Source organism: Tupaia chinensis, unplaced genomic scaffold (genome assembly GCF_000334495.1).
Source record: "Tupaia chinensis unplaced genomic scaffold, TupChi_1.0 Scaffold000012_1, whole genome shotgun sequence".
NCBI classification, from domain to species: Eukaryota; Metazoa; Chordata; class Mammalia; order Scandentia; family Tupaiidae; genus Tupaia; species Tupaia belangeri.
The window spans coordinates 4,051,427-4,067,706 of NW_006159442.1; the positions used below are offsets into that span (position 1 = coordinate 4,051,427).

Here is a 16,280-nt window from a genome sequence, read left to right on the forward strand (position 1 = left end):
CGCCCGGCGTGAGTTTAAGCAACCAGCTCTGGGACTTGAACTGTGGTCAACTCCATGGGAGTCCAGCAATGTCGCCATTACTCCAGCTGCTGGTCCCACATTCATTGTGTTTTATATAAATAAAAAAGTATGAGATACTGGGACCAGCAGTTGGTGTAATGGCTATGTTATTGGACTCTGATGTAGTCGACAGCGGTTTGAGTCCCAGCCCCCTTGGCATAAACTCACACTGGGCGCATGTGCATGTGTGCTCAAGATCTTGAGAGGAGAATAGAGGAGAAGGGATTGCGGTGTGGGTATTCCCCCTGGAGGGGGTGATTTCTCGCTTTCTGTATCTCTGACTTTCTCTGTCTTTCTGGTGAGGCACAGCTGCCCAATAGCAAAAACCTCTCCAAAAAGAAAAACAAAAGTTTGGGATACTATCACACAACTAATGTAATTTCAATTAGCAAAATATAAAATAAAACTCTGACTTGAGGGTGGGTAGCTATGAAACTCTGCCCATCAACATCGTGCAGAACCTCCTACGTGTTAACCCAAGTGGTTTCATGTGGATGACTGGCAAGTCAGAACAGTAGTATTAATGCCCGAGTCTTCACATTATGTTAGTAGATAATATTATTAGTTTTAAAGGGGCTGCTTAGAAATACCAGTAATCAGTGGGGCCGGCAGGTTGCGTGGTGGTTAAGGGCGCTGGACTCCCAGATGGCCGACCATGGTTCAAGTCCTGGACCTGGCAGCTTGTTTTCTCACTTTCATTCTCTCTTTCTCACTCTGTTCAGATTAAAATAAATAAAGTTAAATAAAATAATTCTTAAAAATTAAAAAAAAAAAATAAATACCATAATGATTTAAACACTAAAACTCAGGAAAAAGTTGTTATTTTAGCCAAGGCTAGCCAACTTTCTCCTTTTTTTAATAATTATTTTTTACTTAACTTTATTAATTATTATTATTATTTTCCAGTTTTATCAGAGAGAGAGAGGGAAAGTGAGAAAGGAAGCCACCGGGTCAGGACCCAAACTGCAGCTGGCCATGTGGGAGTCCAGCGCTTTTAACCATCACGCCTCCTTCTTCTTATAAAATCACATCCGGGGTCGGCTAGGAAGCCTTTCTAGGTAGGGTCCCTTCCAAGAAGAAGCAGCTGATGTATTTATCTTGGCTTATATAGGCAAGAAAGCTACCTAAGAGGTAAAGTCTTAAATCTCTCAGATACGAATATTGGTAAGTCCCAGGAAGACATTGCTGCAGAAGGTTCTATCTAAACACATAATGTTGAGCTCTTGGTCACTATATTCAAGCACAACTTTAAAATCAAGTGCAAGAAATATTCTCCATGTTGACTTCAAACAGCCTTTTGCCATATAGGTAATAAATATAATCCATTGGAAGTTTAATATGAAAACTTTTGGTATATTGTTTTGCTTCCTTTTTAAAAAATTAATTTTATTTATCATCATTTTTTGAATTTCTTTATCTTTTTTTATTATTATTTTAATATTTCCAGACAGACAGACAGACACACACACACACACAAACACACACACAGAAGGAAAGTGAGAAAGCAACCCTCCAGGTCCGGGACTCAAACTACGGTTAGCCATGTGGGAGTCTGGCTTCCCCAATCATAACTCCACCTCCTGGCCCCCATTATTATTATTATTATTATTATTAAAATTCTTTTATAATTATTCATTTAATTTAATTTATTCATTCATTTTATTTTAATTTGACCAGAGAGATACAAAGGGAGGGAAAGTAAGAAAGAAAGCCACCAGGTCTGGGACTAGAACCATGGTCAGCCATGTGGGAATGTCCAGTGCCTTAGCCAGCATGCCACCTGTTGGTTCCCATGCCCCCCCCCCATTATTATTTTTAAAATTTTAACCAGAGAATGGGGAAAGTGAGAAAGCAAATCACCAAGTCTGGAACTCAAACAACAGTCGGCCCTGGGAGCTCAGCACCTTAACCACCATGCCATTTGCTAGCCCTGGCTTCCTTATTTCTTCTGTACATGTAGTTGCTAGTCTAGTCTCCAATGAGAAGTTGGAGCTGACCTAATCAAAACTTCCTCTCCATGAACTGTAGTGAGATGAGAAAGCAGAGGTTTGGGTGTGACTTAAAGCGTATTTATTTTTTAGGGTATTTGGGCCTAAGAGCAGAGAGGATTAGAAAGCCTGGACTTCCAGACATGAATGTTAAATTCCAGTATTCAGAATCAGCAGGTGACGTAGTGGTAAAGGGCACTGGACTCCCACATGGCTAACTGCAGTTCATGTCCCGGACCTGTGAAGCTTGCTTTCTCAACTCCCCTCCCCCCACCCCCCTGCCCCTGGTCTGTCCCTCTCTGGTCAAACTTAAAAAATAAATAAAGTTAAATAAAAAACTTCCAATCTTGACAAACATTTGGTGGCTTCAGTTAACAAATAATACTATAGAAAACAGATGATGGGAGGCTGGCAAGTGGCATGATGGTTAAGAGCTCTGGACTCCTACATGGCCAACTGTGGTTCGAGTCTCTGATCTGCTGGCTTGCTTTCTCATCACCCTCCCACTCTGTCCCTCTATAGTCAAATAAAAATAAATAAATAAATAAATAAATGTAAAGTTAAATAAAATAATTCTAAAAGAAAACAGATAAGACTGGTCTCACAGGTTAGTAGTTAAGAGAGTCAGATCTCACATTGTTGATAGTGCACTTCAAATCCTGACCCTAGCAGCTTGAAATACATGCTCAGTGTGTATTCTTGTGTGCCCAAATCCTAATGGGATGGAGAAATGGTGGAGAAGGGATTGTGGCATGCTCCATTGAGGGGTGTTTTCTTCTTCTCCCTCTTTTGTCTCTATGTCTCCCTTTGGCAAATGCATGTAACTTCTGGATAAAAATAAACAAATAAATAAATAAATAAAAGAAAGACAATGCAGTGGAGAAAAGAAATTTTTTTCAGCAAATACTACTGGGAAAACTGGATGCCCACATGCAGAAAAATGAAATTGGGCCCCTATCTCTCACTGCTAATAAGAATCAACTTGAAATGGACTGACAATTTAAATACAAAGTCTCAAACTACAAAACTACTAGTAGAAAATGTAAGAGAAACTTTGAAGACATTGGAGAAGGTAAAAAATTTTTAAATGAGATTCCTAAAACATAAACAATAATCCCCAAAATAGATGAGTGGGATTACGTCAAGCTAAAAATTTCCTCATAGCAAAGGAAACAATAATTAGAGTGAAGACACTCCTCAGAATGGGAGGAAATGTTTACGAATTACTCCTCAGACAAGGAATTGATATCCAGGCTATATAGGGAACTCCAGCTCTACCATAAAAGAATGAATAATGCAGGACCAGAAGATGGTGTACTGGTTGCATCGCTGGATTCCCATGTAGTTGACTGCAGTTTGAGTCCCAGACCCGATGACTTAAACTCACACTGGGTGTATGTGTGTGCATGCCCACGATTCCTAGAGGAGAATGGAGAAGGGATTGGGGCGTGGCCATTCCCCAGGGGGAGGGGGTGGGGGGGTGATTTCTTGCTTTCTGTCTCTCTGTCTTTCCGGTGAGCGCCAGTGCCCTATAGCAAAAATCTCTCTTAAAAAAGAAAAAAAGAATGAATAATTCACTTTAAAAATGGACAAATTAATTGAATAGGCAACTCTCCAAAGAAGACTTGCAAATGTCCAAAAGGCAGATAAAAAAATGTTCACAGTCTCTTGTCATAAGGACATGCAAATTAAAACCTCAATGAGATACCATTTAACATAGAAATGGCTAGGGTTCAAAAAGAAAGAAAGAAGAAAGAAAAAGAAAGAAAGAAAGAAAGAAAGAAAGAAAGAAAGGAGAAAGAAAGAAAGAAAGGAAGAAAGACAAGTGTTGATGGGGCTGTGGTGAAAAAGGAAACTCTATTACACTGTTAATGAGAATGTAATTAGTACAACCTCTATAAAAAACAATATGGTATTTCCTTAAAAACCTACAAAGAGAGCTACCGTATGAACTAGTAATCTTATTCCTTGGTATTTACACAAAGGTTAGAAAAACACTTAATTGGATAGACACTTGCACACCCATACTTATTATGGCATTATTCACAATTGCTAAGACATGGAATCAATCTAAGTGTCCAAAAACCGATGACTGGGTTGAAAAACTGTGGCACATATATACTATGAGATATTACACAGCTATAAGAAACAATGAGATCCTGTCATTTGACTCAAAGTGGATGAATATAGGAGACTTAATATTGAGTGAGGAGAGCCAGTGAAAGATATACATTGTATATCCCCATTCAATTTGTAGTGAGTATCTGCTTTTTATGGCAAAGATTGAGAGGTCTGAAGCTGTGATGGTGGAGAGGATGGGTGTGGACGCTAGAAACTGTAAGGAGGGAGAGTGGATGGGAGAGTGGGTAGTGGAGGGTGGGCGTGGGGTGCAAAGAGAGGAAAGCTTTGACAGATGGAAAAATGAAAAGTTCTCTGATGAAAAAACATATACTGTATATATAATGATGAGAACTTTATGTAAAATGAACTTAATCTGAAAATAAAAAAAAAGAAAAAGAACATTTAAAAATTGTTAGTAATACTATACTGATTAGAAGTGTCAGTTAGTCACGTTGGGGACAGCAGATGGCATGATGGTTGAGGTGTTGTACCCCCACATTACTCACTATGGTCTGAGTTCTGGACCTGGCTGCTCACTTTCTCACTTTCCCCCTTTAACTCTCTCTGTTGAAGTGCATGTGCCCTATATAAAATTAAATAAAAATACGGCAATAAATGAAATTAAATAAATAATCCTTTAATAATATGAAATCATGTTTACCTGGGACCTGAGACTGTGATCTTATTTGGAAATAGGATCTTTGTAGATGTAATTAAGATGAGGTTATAGGTTAAGTCTTTGATCCAATAACTGGTGTCTTTCTAAAGAGGCCATTTGAAGACACGAAGACACACGAGGAGAATGCCGTGCAATAGCTGAAGCAGATAGCAGAGTGAGAAGTCTGTAAGCCATGGAGTGCTGGCAACCACCAGAAGCTAGGGGGAATGCTCTTCCCAGAGCATTCAGCAAGAGCTTGGTCCTACTGACATTTTATTTATTTTTTTTGTAGAGGTTTTTTCCTTAGGGCATATGTGCTCACCTGGACCCGATGACTTAAACTCACACTGGGAAAGAGAGAGAGAGAGAGAGAAAGAGAGAGAGAGACAGAGACAGAGACAGTAAGAGGGAAACTGGGAAATCACCTCCCAGGTGGTTGGCCACATCACAATCCCTTCTCCTCCACTTTCCACCTAAAACCTTGAGTACACACACACATGCACGCTGCATGGGTTTCAAGCCACCGGGTCTGGTACTCAAACCATGGTTGGTCACATGGGAGTCCAGTGGTAACCACTACACCATCTGCTGGTCCCCTGCTGACATTTTAATTTCAGTCTTCTAGCCTCCAGAACTGTGAGGGAATAGATTTCTGCTGTTTTTGAAATGCAATTGAATTAATTATTATTATTATTATTTTACTTTTGCCATAAGGTACATGTGCTTGCCAGAAAGAGAGAGAGAGAGAGAGAGAGAGAGAGAGAGAGAGTAGAGAGAGAGAGAAGGGGGTGGGGGAAAAGTAAAAAATCACACCCTCCACCCCCAGGGGGAAGGCCACGCCACAATCCCTTTTCCTCTTAGGGTTTTTGGCATGCCCAAACACACATCTGGTGTGATTTTCAAGTCTCAGATCTGAGACTCAAACTACACAGTCAGTCAAGTGGGACCCAGTCATCTAATACTCCATGCCACCTGCTGGCCCAATTTCTGCTCTTTAAGCCACCCAGTACATAGTACTTTGGAACAGCAGTCTTCAGAAACCAACATAATTTTTATGAGGGAAATATGGAGGTAAACGCACTTTGATAATTGACTTTTTTCTAAAGGATATTATGACCAGCCTTGGCACAGCCTAAATAAGTCCAAAATGCTTCTTATTGGGAGAATGAAGTTTACAGTTCTTTAGATCAGAGTTTACTAAAATGTAGTTATTAGACTTCCTTTCAAGTGGATAAATGATTTTCTATTTTAAATATAGACAGGCTTGATATGCTTCATGGTATCTTTAATGTCAGTAAATTGAGCCTTGCACAGAAACATCCTGCGTTTCAGTTTCTGACAGTATTAGCTTGCGTAATTTGTTTTCGCGTTTTTCTTCACCTTCAAGGTCAGCCTCATAGATGCATAATATTTAATTTTGCTTTCAGTTGATAGTTACAAATGCTACATTTCTGTTTCTTCATCTTATCAATGTACTCCAAATGCCTCTGATACTTACTTACTTATCAAACTGTAAGCCTATGGACCTTTTTTTGTGATGTATTTTGAGTCATAGATAGTATTTTCATGTGTCAATGACTATCATCAAAGAATAGGGATTACTTTAGTGATGATCTATCACAATAGAAATGTCCTACTCTTTCTTTTAAATTTTTTTAAAGATGATTTTATTTAACTTTGTTTATTTATTTAGTTTAATTTGACCAGAGAGGGACAGAGTGAGAATGAGAGCAAAACCCAAAGCAAGAGCGAGAGAAAATGAGAAAGCAAGTCGCCAGGTCTGGGACTCGAACCGTGATCAGCCATGCGGGAGTCCAGTGCTCTTAAACACCAAGCCACCTGCCAGCCCCATCACAATAGAAATGTAAGCAGAAATTCAATTCATTATTTTACTGGTACTTTCATTAACTTTCTTTACCTCTTTTGCATTAATATGCCATATTGTTTTATGAACTTTCTGCTGAATGTTAATCGAAGAAGTAAGTTTTAAAGTCTCCTTTATACGAAAACCTCAGCATCATATTTTTCCTTATTTATCACGGGTAAGTTTTCTAGCTGAGTTATTGCTAACCTTTCCTCCAATTACTAGTCCAAATCTACCGCTTTGGTATTTTCGATTTCCTTTCATATTAAAAATGAATTTGATGTTTATGAGTATTTTCATGCATCAGCTGACAATGTGGAAATGTTTTCAGATATACACTGCGAGGCGATTTCACTGTGGTGTGACATCATAGAGTCAACTTTCACAGACCTAGATGTGACAGCCTACTACACACTAGACGACCTGGTATATCCTGTAGCCTGTTGCTCTGCCATCTATGTCATTTGTCATGGATCGAAACGATGCTTTATAATGCATGCCAGCACATACTCTGAAATGACAAATGAACTCTCCTTTGAAATGCTCCCCTGAAGGGAAACAAGGCAGACGGCAGGGCAAGGCCTTTTATTTATGCTGCTTTGCAGCCAAAATGGAAACTAAAGGCCATTGGGTTATTCTGCTCATTAACCTAGATATTCATAAAACATAGGTATTTGTCTTTTGGTGAAATTTACCCTGAAGTGCAGTGAAACTCAGTCTAACATCTGATTGAATGTTTTCATTTTCTGATCCTAATGTAAGCATCCAGTTGGTGCTTGTTTACCCGGATGAACACAAGGTTTGAGAAAGCCTTTGGAAGGTGAGAGAATTCCATCTGCCATGCTGCATAGTAACTCGGCCTGAACCGTGGCTCTGCCTATGAAGTGAATACTTGTGGTTGCCATGTTCTTAGGAAAGCAGAAGCTCTCATGGAGATAAGTAAAGTGTGAAATTTTCAATTTACTGGCCAGCTAACATAGGAAATGTCTTAGAATTATAAGCCAGGAGTTCAGAATTTGAGAGAGCCAGATCTCACACACACAAACACACACACACACACACACACACACACACACTTCCTTCTTTCTTTCCTTTCTTTCTCTCTGCTCTCTGTCTTTTTGTTTGTTTGTTTGTTTGTTTTGGTTTGCAGTGTGTACACTCACTGGAGAGACAGAAAAAGACAGAGACAGAAAGCAAGAAATCACTCCCTAGCGGGAGATGTCCACACTGCAATCTCTTCTCCTTCATTGTCCTCCAGGGATTTTGGGCACACATGCACACATGCCCCATGTGAGTTTTAAGCTGCCAGGTCTGGGACTTGAACCGCGGTTAGCTACATGGGAGTCCAGTGACATAACCATTAACACCATCTGCTGACCCCCACACTTTCTTTAATGGCAGATCTATCTGGTAGTTATTAGATATTGCCAATAGAAGGAAAATAAGAAGCAAGAGAACTCAGTTTGGAGAGTTATTATGATGCAGTGGTGTCTTTAAACAGTGGGGAACTCGCTAGTGATTGTCTTGAGTGGCAGATGGTTTCTTAGCTTATCAATTCTGAAGCCTCTATGAAAGAGAATGGGGTGAGTAGTCAAAGGCATAAAGAAAAGTGAAAACAAATAGCAAGGCTGCAGACCTCGGGATTGTAAAGAGCCATTCACATTTTATTGGATCAGCCATTATCTTTTCACTATAATGTATCCAGTTGCATCTGTTGGGAATTTTTCTTCCTTAATCTCCATAGAAAACACATTATTTTGTTAAAACTGAGTGAGTGGGGGTAGTATTTGTGATTTTAATAGGGTTTTTAGATTTTTGTATTCCTCTTTATATCGGGTTATTCTTCTATTTGAAATTGTAATCTAAAAAAAATAGTTCTGAAAAATGTTAGAAGTAGAACACAGCAACACACATTTGCATTTCGGTTTATCAACAAAGGGCGAGACAAACATGAAAAAGACGTACCTGCCATTTATTAACTGCACTGCTGCTCAACTCAGAACTTACGTGACTAAAAACAGTACTTAACCTCAATGTTTTTCTGTCATTTCAGGATCTTACTGTGCTGCAACGTGTCACTGTGGTTCAAAATTAAGAAGGGAATTGAAACAAGGAAAATTTTTTCTTTTAAGAAATATAATAAGAAATAGTGCTTGCTTGTATGATTTCTAATGACATGAATACTGTTTGACTATTTATTTTTAATTGTGATTTCTGGCTTATATGTAATCATTGTACTTCTTAGTAAGGTACAGAATGGTTTTACAGAGCATGCAGACAGTGTGAAAATTATAGCATATTCAATTTCTTTTACATTTTCATTGTTGCATACATTTAGAAATAGATCTATTTTTAAAAAGGTATATATTGAATTGCCAAGGTCTTTTTTCACTCTGTTGTGGCATACCATTATAAAAAGGGGGAAAAAGAAGAAAGAAAACAACTTGTACAGTCAAACTAGCAAGAATTTCATCTTCCTTTATTTGACTCAGCTTTTTTGGTAATTCCACTGTGACTATCAGTATATACGAAGTGTTTAATAATGAAAAAGACACTCAAATGCTGGCCCACAGTGTCCAATAATGAGTGGGACACTTCGTTCACCACAGAACATGGTTCAGTAGTATTTCCCTTACTTTTAGAATTATTTATTTCATTTTATTTATTCATTCATTTATTTTAATTTGACTAGAGACAGAGAGAGGGAAAGTGAGAAAGCAAGCCACTAGGTCCAGGTCATGAACCATGGTTAGCTATATGAGAATGTCCAGTGCCTTAATCACCAGGCCACCTGCTGGCCTCAATAGTGTTTCTTCCAGAAACATGGCATATGTAGTTAATAAAGCTATATAACTTTTTAATGTTATATGTTGGTACTTCACTACTGAAGTCTATAGTCATTTACATTAACATATAAATAATTGAAATTAAAGCCTAAAAAAATGTGATGAGTGAAAAAATGGCCCATAGGAAAAGTAAAAGTCAATAGCTACTCATGAAGACAGGCTTTCGCAGAGCTCATGTGAGGTAGCATAGAATTAATATTATTCATTATAATAATGTGTGCATGTGTGTTTGCCTATTTGGGGCTGTATTAATTTGCTGGGCTGCCATAATAAATATCTATAGCCCCGGAGTTTTAAACAACAGTAATTTGTTTTTTCACCACTCTGAACGGTAGCTGACCAGGATCAAGGGGTTGGTATGCTTGGTTTCTTCCGAGGCCTCTGTCCTCGGTTTGTAGATGGCTGTCTTCTAGTGTCTTTATTTGGCCTTCCCTCTGCACCTTTCTGTGTTTAAATCTCTTATAAGGACAATGGTCATATTGGATTAGAGTCCAACCTAATGATCTCATTTTAATTCCATCATCTGTATACACAGTCACATTCTTGAGGTATTATTGGGGGTTGAGGCTTCAACATATGGATTTTGGAGGGACACAATTTAGCCCATAACATTGGTTTTAGAATGTTAATGGTTTTATCAAGATATAATTTGTGAGCTATAAATTTTATCCACTTTAAGTTTCATGAGTCTTAGTAATTTTATCACCAAGTAATCTTATTACTTAGTAGCCCTGTGACAATCACCATTCCATTTTAGAACTGCATGGCATTGTTTGAAGTCTCAACAGGCATGATGATGTAATGGGAGTACTGGATGACAAACCAGTTGTTACATTATCAAATTGCCCACTAAAATTTATAATGTAATAATGAGTTGACACTATTGCCTATTGGCCTGAGTTTTTTGTAATCAGTTATATTGATGTTAATACATTTTGTACTTAGCATTCTAAGTTGTTTTTTTTTTTTTTTGGCTTTTGACTTTTGGCTTTTGGCTTTTGGCTATGATTTTTCTTATCAGGATGGAGGCACAGGTCCCAAATAAGCTACTAGAAAGGGAATGTTGTGAGTTCTTATATGGAGGGTTTCAACTAACTTTGAGAATCCTTTTGAAAGAAAGGAGTTGGGAGACTTGGATTTGGTCTGAACTTTGTGCTTTCTAATCTGATCCTCAATCTTCTCAACAAAATAAGGCCTTGTTCTCATGCAAGACTGTAATAAGCATCAAAAGAGATTACATAGGGTACAAATCCTTAAGGATTATAAATTGTAATGTAAATCTAAGGGGTGTTACTTTTTGAAGAGAAAAAAAATGAGGCCTCTGAATACATGTAATTAAAATAAATTTTTCTGACCTGTTAATGGTTTACCCAGTTACTTCAAAAATAATTATCTTGTGAGAACTTCAACTTTTAAACTTCTCTATGATGTAATTATTAATGTACCAAACAGCCTAAAGAAATTGATTCGAAAGCACAAGAAGAGATCAGGGGCACGCTCACTTTGGAGCACATATCCTAAAATTGGAACAATACAGAGAAGATTAGCATGTGTGGCCCCTGTGCGAGAATGACATGTAAATTCGTGAAGCGTTCCATATTTTAAAAACTAAATATAGGAGAAGATACCTTCATGGCTCCTGAGAACTAGTTATTTCAGGGAATAAAGAAATGAAGATTTTTCTACTGATAATTCAGCCTTCAGCCCACAAACTCCAGTGGTAGGAGCTCCCTCAAGCCTTCTCTCTACCTCTGCCTCTGCCTCTGTCCCTGTCCCTGTGTCTCTCTACCTCTGTCTCTGTCTTCTCATTTTTTTTTTTTTTGTAATTTTTCCTTTATAAAATTTTTAAAGGTAAAGTATTTTCTCAGCTTTCAGCCCCTCCTCTCCCTTTATCTTGTTAATAATCCCTGTCCTCTTCCCAACCCATGAGAGGTAAGGGAGAAGGCCTCCTGAGACACCTTCATGGCTCCTGAGAACTAGTGATTTTGCACGGCGTGCTTGTGCACCGCACAGTTTTCTAATTTTTGATTTTTTAAAAAATAATCTTTAAAGTTTTTTTCTTCTCTTTTTCTCTGTTTCTTGGCTGTTTTTGTTGCTATTGTTTCTCCCTCCCTGTTTCCTTTTCTGCACACTCCTGGATGCTCAGATTGAACTTCAAGTTTGGGAAGAAACACGCTTTCCATCAGATGACTAGAAGTCACTGCAGGACCGCAAGAAATATGGGAAAGCAAGAAAATGCCTCTCTTCCAAGGGAAAAGAATAACTTCTCTTCATCCACAGACAGTTCAATGGAAATCATGGAAATGTCTGATTAAGAATTTAGAACATTCATAATGGTGAAGCTAACAGAGATGGAAGGGAAGAGAGACAATGCAGAAGAGAAAGGAGAAAGGAGCTGATGAGTTCCAGGAGGTGAGGAAATTCTTGCAAGATCTAAAAGAGGAATTATACACTTTACAAAAGAATCAAACGGAACTGTTAGAGATAAAGACTATAATACAGGAAGTCAAAATCTCCCTTGAGAGTATTAAAAGCAGACTAGATCATACAGAAAATAGAATCTCAGATGTAGAAGAGAAAATTGCTGGCCTAGAAAAATCCACCACAAAGACTGAGAAAATTGCCCCAAAATTTGAGAATAATATACGAGATATACTAGATACAATCAAACATCCAAACATCTGGATAATTGGCATCTCAGAAGGTGAAGAGACTCATAAGGGCATTGATAATCTATTCCATGAAATCCTGCAAGAAAACTTTCCAAACCTAAAGAGGCATTCAAAGATTCAGTCTCAAGAAATACAAAGGACCCCAAATAGAATCAACCCAAGAAGATCTTCTCCAAGACACATTATAGCCAGACTGACCAAAACCACAGACAAAGACAAGATTGGTAAGACAGAAACGGCAAGTTACCTATGAAGGATATCTTATCAGACTAACAGCAGACCTCTTAGCAGAAACAATGTGAGCAAGGAAAGAATGGGAAAATATATTCAAAGTGTTAAGGGAAAAGCAATTTCAACCAAGAATACTGTACCTGGCAAGATAATCCTTCATATGGGAAGAAAAAACAAGAATTTTCTCAGATAAACAAAACCTGAAAGAATTTACCAACTCCAGACCAGATCTCCAAGAAGTTCTCAAGGGAGTGCTATGTCAGGAAAATTAAATGTAGTCACACAGAAATAAGAGTTCAAAAACTAAGAAAATGGCCAAGTTAATCGTAGGGACAAGTCTGGAGTTGAATATTATATCCCAGAATTCAATCAGGATGATCGAACCACAACAGAAGATAAAGTACATGAGACTGAACTGGTGAAATAGCAATCTGACTTTTGACTAAAATATTGCTGCTTTTCTTCTAGGCTTTGTTGTCTGGTTTTAAGAGTTTTTGTCCAGTCTTGAGCTATCAATAGGTTCATGTACCTACTATTTGAACAGAATACTAACCTGTTTCCAGGCTTTAACTTTTAAGCAAATTTCCTTACCAATTAAAAACTGCTTTTCTTGAAATTACCAGCTGAACTTGCTATGAAAGTAGTTAGATTATTTAAGAAATTGTGTGATCAATAAAATGTGGGGAAAAAAGGAATAGAAGACAACTGTAGACAACAGAGACAGTGTGAGAAGAGGGTGGGAAAGGGCAGAGGATCAGATATAGGGGTAGTATATATATATATATAACTAAATATAGACACAAAAATAAGAATTCAAAAACAACCAAGAAAATAGCCAACTTCATGGTAGGGACAAGTCCTGAGTTGAATGTTTTCTTCTGGAATTTAAACAGAAAGATTGAAACACAACAGAAGAGAGATTAATTACATGAGACTGAAGTGGTGAAATAGAATTTTATAATTTTTAACTAAAACATTACTGATTTTCTTCTATGCTTTGTTTTCCAAATTTAAGGATTGTTGTCTTCCTTGAGATGATGATAGGTTCATGTACCTACTATTTGAACAGAATCCAGCAAATTTCTCTTAATGTTTTTTGACTTTGGTTTATTAAAGCTAAAACTACTTTTCTTGAAATAAAAATATTAAAAATCTATTTAAGGACTGCAGTAAGCTATATAGCCTCAGCTAGATGCTACTTTATAGTATATTCATTCTACTCATGGAGTTTCATGTCTAAAATCAGACACGTGTTCACAGATGTCTATATATCAGCTGAACTGTCTGTTAAAAGTATTTAGATTAATTAAGATATTTTGTGAACCAATAAAATATGGGGAAAAAAAGGAATGGAAAGCAACTGTAGATATCAGAGACAGTATGAGAGGAGGGTGGGAAATAGCAGGGGATGAGAAATAGGGAATCAAAAAAAAGAAAAAGAAAAAGAAAAAATATATAAGAAACAAGAAATGGAAATTATTTATTTACAATAACATCTATGATTAAACCAATATACAGTGTATTCAGAATGGGAAATCACATTTTGTATGCTGTGATGATGTTCAGTGGGTTAATGTAAAACAAATACATTTAAAAAGAGGAAATAAGAGATTAGGGGATATATTAATCATTAAAAAATTAAGTTTTAAGTTTGTAGACAGAAATCATGTTTCAAAATATTTTATATATGCCTCTTATTAAATTGCATCGAAAGATCTTTGTAGTTTGAAGCTTCCTTTGCTTTTGCCCGTAAGGGTGTCTCCCCAAAAACTTATTTATTGTTTAAAAATAAAAAGGGAATGAAAAAAGACTAGTTACTCTCGCCACTTCAGATCATTCTAACTTCAGTCAAAATACTCTGGTATAAAATTACACTTTGTTTTTAATATGTGTAGTAAGGTAGATGTGTTGCAAATTGGTTTATCATTAAATAAATCTTCATCAAAACCCATAATTAGTCAAGATCATCTGCCCCTGAGTAACGTACCAGCACTGAAGAAAAGCTGCTTCCTTGTAAATTGAGAGGTTTCTTGAAGCAGGGGCTATGACCTAGGGAAATGGGTATGAACATTCAGAACAGCTCTCTGGCAGATATTTGAACAATCGTGTTATCCCCCCAACACTGTCTTTGCTCACTTACCCCTCTACCTCTAGAACAGGAGTTCACGGAACCCTGTTTGTGTGGCAATGACTTAGCAGTTGCAAGTTCAATGAAATAAAGTGCTGGCTAATTTTATTGAGAATTTATGACTGGAAGGTCTTAGATTGACTCATTCAGACTTATAAGGAACTGGCGTGTTCTTAAGAACATGAAGTCTCATTTGTATTACAAAGCAGGTTTCTAAATGAACTTGCTTGTTTCAAATAGAAACTATTAGCCGTGCATTGAACCATATGTGGTAAGAAATCAGGTAACAAACAGAATGTTCTGTTAAGTTTCCCCAGGACGGTGGCTTTAAATATTCATTTTACAAACAGGTCTACTCAATATGCTTGCTTTTCCTTCTTTGAAGCGGAAGTGTGACCTGGGTGTAGATTTCAGTGTCTCAATACGTAACATTTTCAGGAAAGCCATTAAAAACAGCTGAAGTAAAAAACGTCACCAGATCCCCAAATCAAGACGAAGACATAAAAGCAGATGGAGGATCCAGCTGCAGATTTTGCATTAGATGGCTATCTCAAGGGAGTAGAAGCACAGTTCTCTTCTATGAACCCCACGACATGTACGTTGCTTTTGAAACAAAGGTGGGAGAGAAGGGACCCTAGACTGTTTCAGCTAAAGTCTTGAGGAGTCTGTGAGATTACTTGCTAAAGAAACAACCTTGGGTGGAACTTCAGAAACAGAAGTGGTATTAAGGAAGTGTGTGGCCTTTGGATATGAACTAAGTCACAAAACCTGACTCTGGAATTTCTAGGAAGCCATGACATCGGTGAAGTTAACCTAGGCTGAGTCCCCTGTTTTTAATCAGCACTCTCTTCCCCTTATTCTTATTTTAAATATATTTTTAAATTTTGCCAGAGGGCACATGTACTCACCAGAGAGAGACAGAGAAACAGATAGAGAGGAAGGGGGAGGGAGAGAGCACCTTCAATGGGGTGTGGCCACACTCCGACTCCCTCTCCTCCCCTGCCCTACCCTGTCTAGATTTTTGGCACACATGGTTATACAACCAGTGAGTTTTTCATCCCACTGGGGCCAGGATTTGAGCCATGTACTAGGTTAAATGTTAGATCTGACTTTCTTAACCACTAGGCCCCATGGTCCAACTGTTCTTATTCTTTATGTTCTCTTAAAATAGGTGTGGATAAAACCTGACATTTTTTCAAGCATAAATTTTCCTCATCATTGATTCTTTGGATCAAAATATTTCCAGGGGAGGGGACCAGCAGGTGGCATGTTGGTTAAAGCTCTGGACACTCTCACATGGCTGACCATGGTTCAAGTCCTGGACCTGCTGGCTTACTAACTCACTTTCTGTCTCTCTCTGGTCAAATTAAAATAAATGAATGAATAAATAAATTAGAATAAAATAATTGTTTAAAAAAATGTTTCCAGGGGAGTCACTTGTAGTTTGTTTCCTGATTCGTGAGATGTAGTAAATCATGAACCTGCTTCTAAAGAGATTTGGAGAAGTGTCCCATTATCAGTGTTAATCCCTAGTGTGGCTCCTGGAGAACTGTTTTCAAAAAGTGCCTTTCTTTTTGGAGAGGTTTTCGCTATAGGGCGTGTGTGCTCGCCAGACAGACAGAGAGAGACATAGAGACAGAATGTGAGAAATCACCCCCCAGGGGGGACGGTCATGCCGCAATCCCTTCTCCTCCATTCTCCTCTCGGGATCT

At 37.8% G+C, this 16,280-nt stretch overlaps 1 non-coding gene across 1 annotated transcript; it reads left to right on the top strand.

Annotated features, from left to right (window-relative positions):
- The first annotated feature begins 11,031 nt into the window (after positions 1-11,031).
- LOC114006683 (U6 spliceosomal RNA) lies at positions 11,032-11,141 on the top strand. The gene has a single exon (XR_003548393.1). It is a non-coding gene; the product is annotated as a U6 spliceosomal RNA (small nuclear RNA).
- The last annotated feature ends 5,139 nt before the right edge of the window (positions 11,142-16,280 follow it).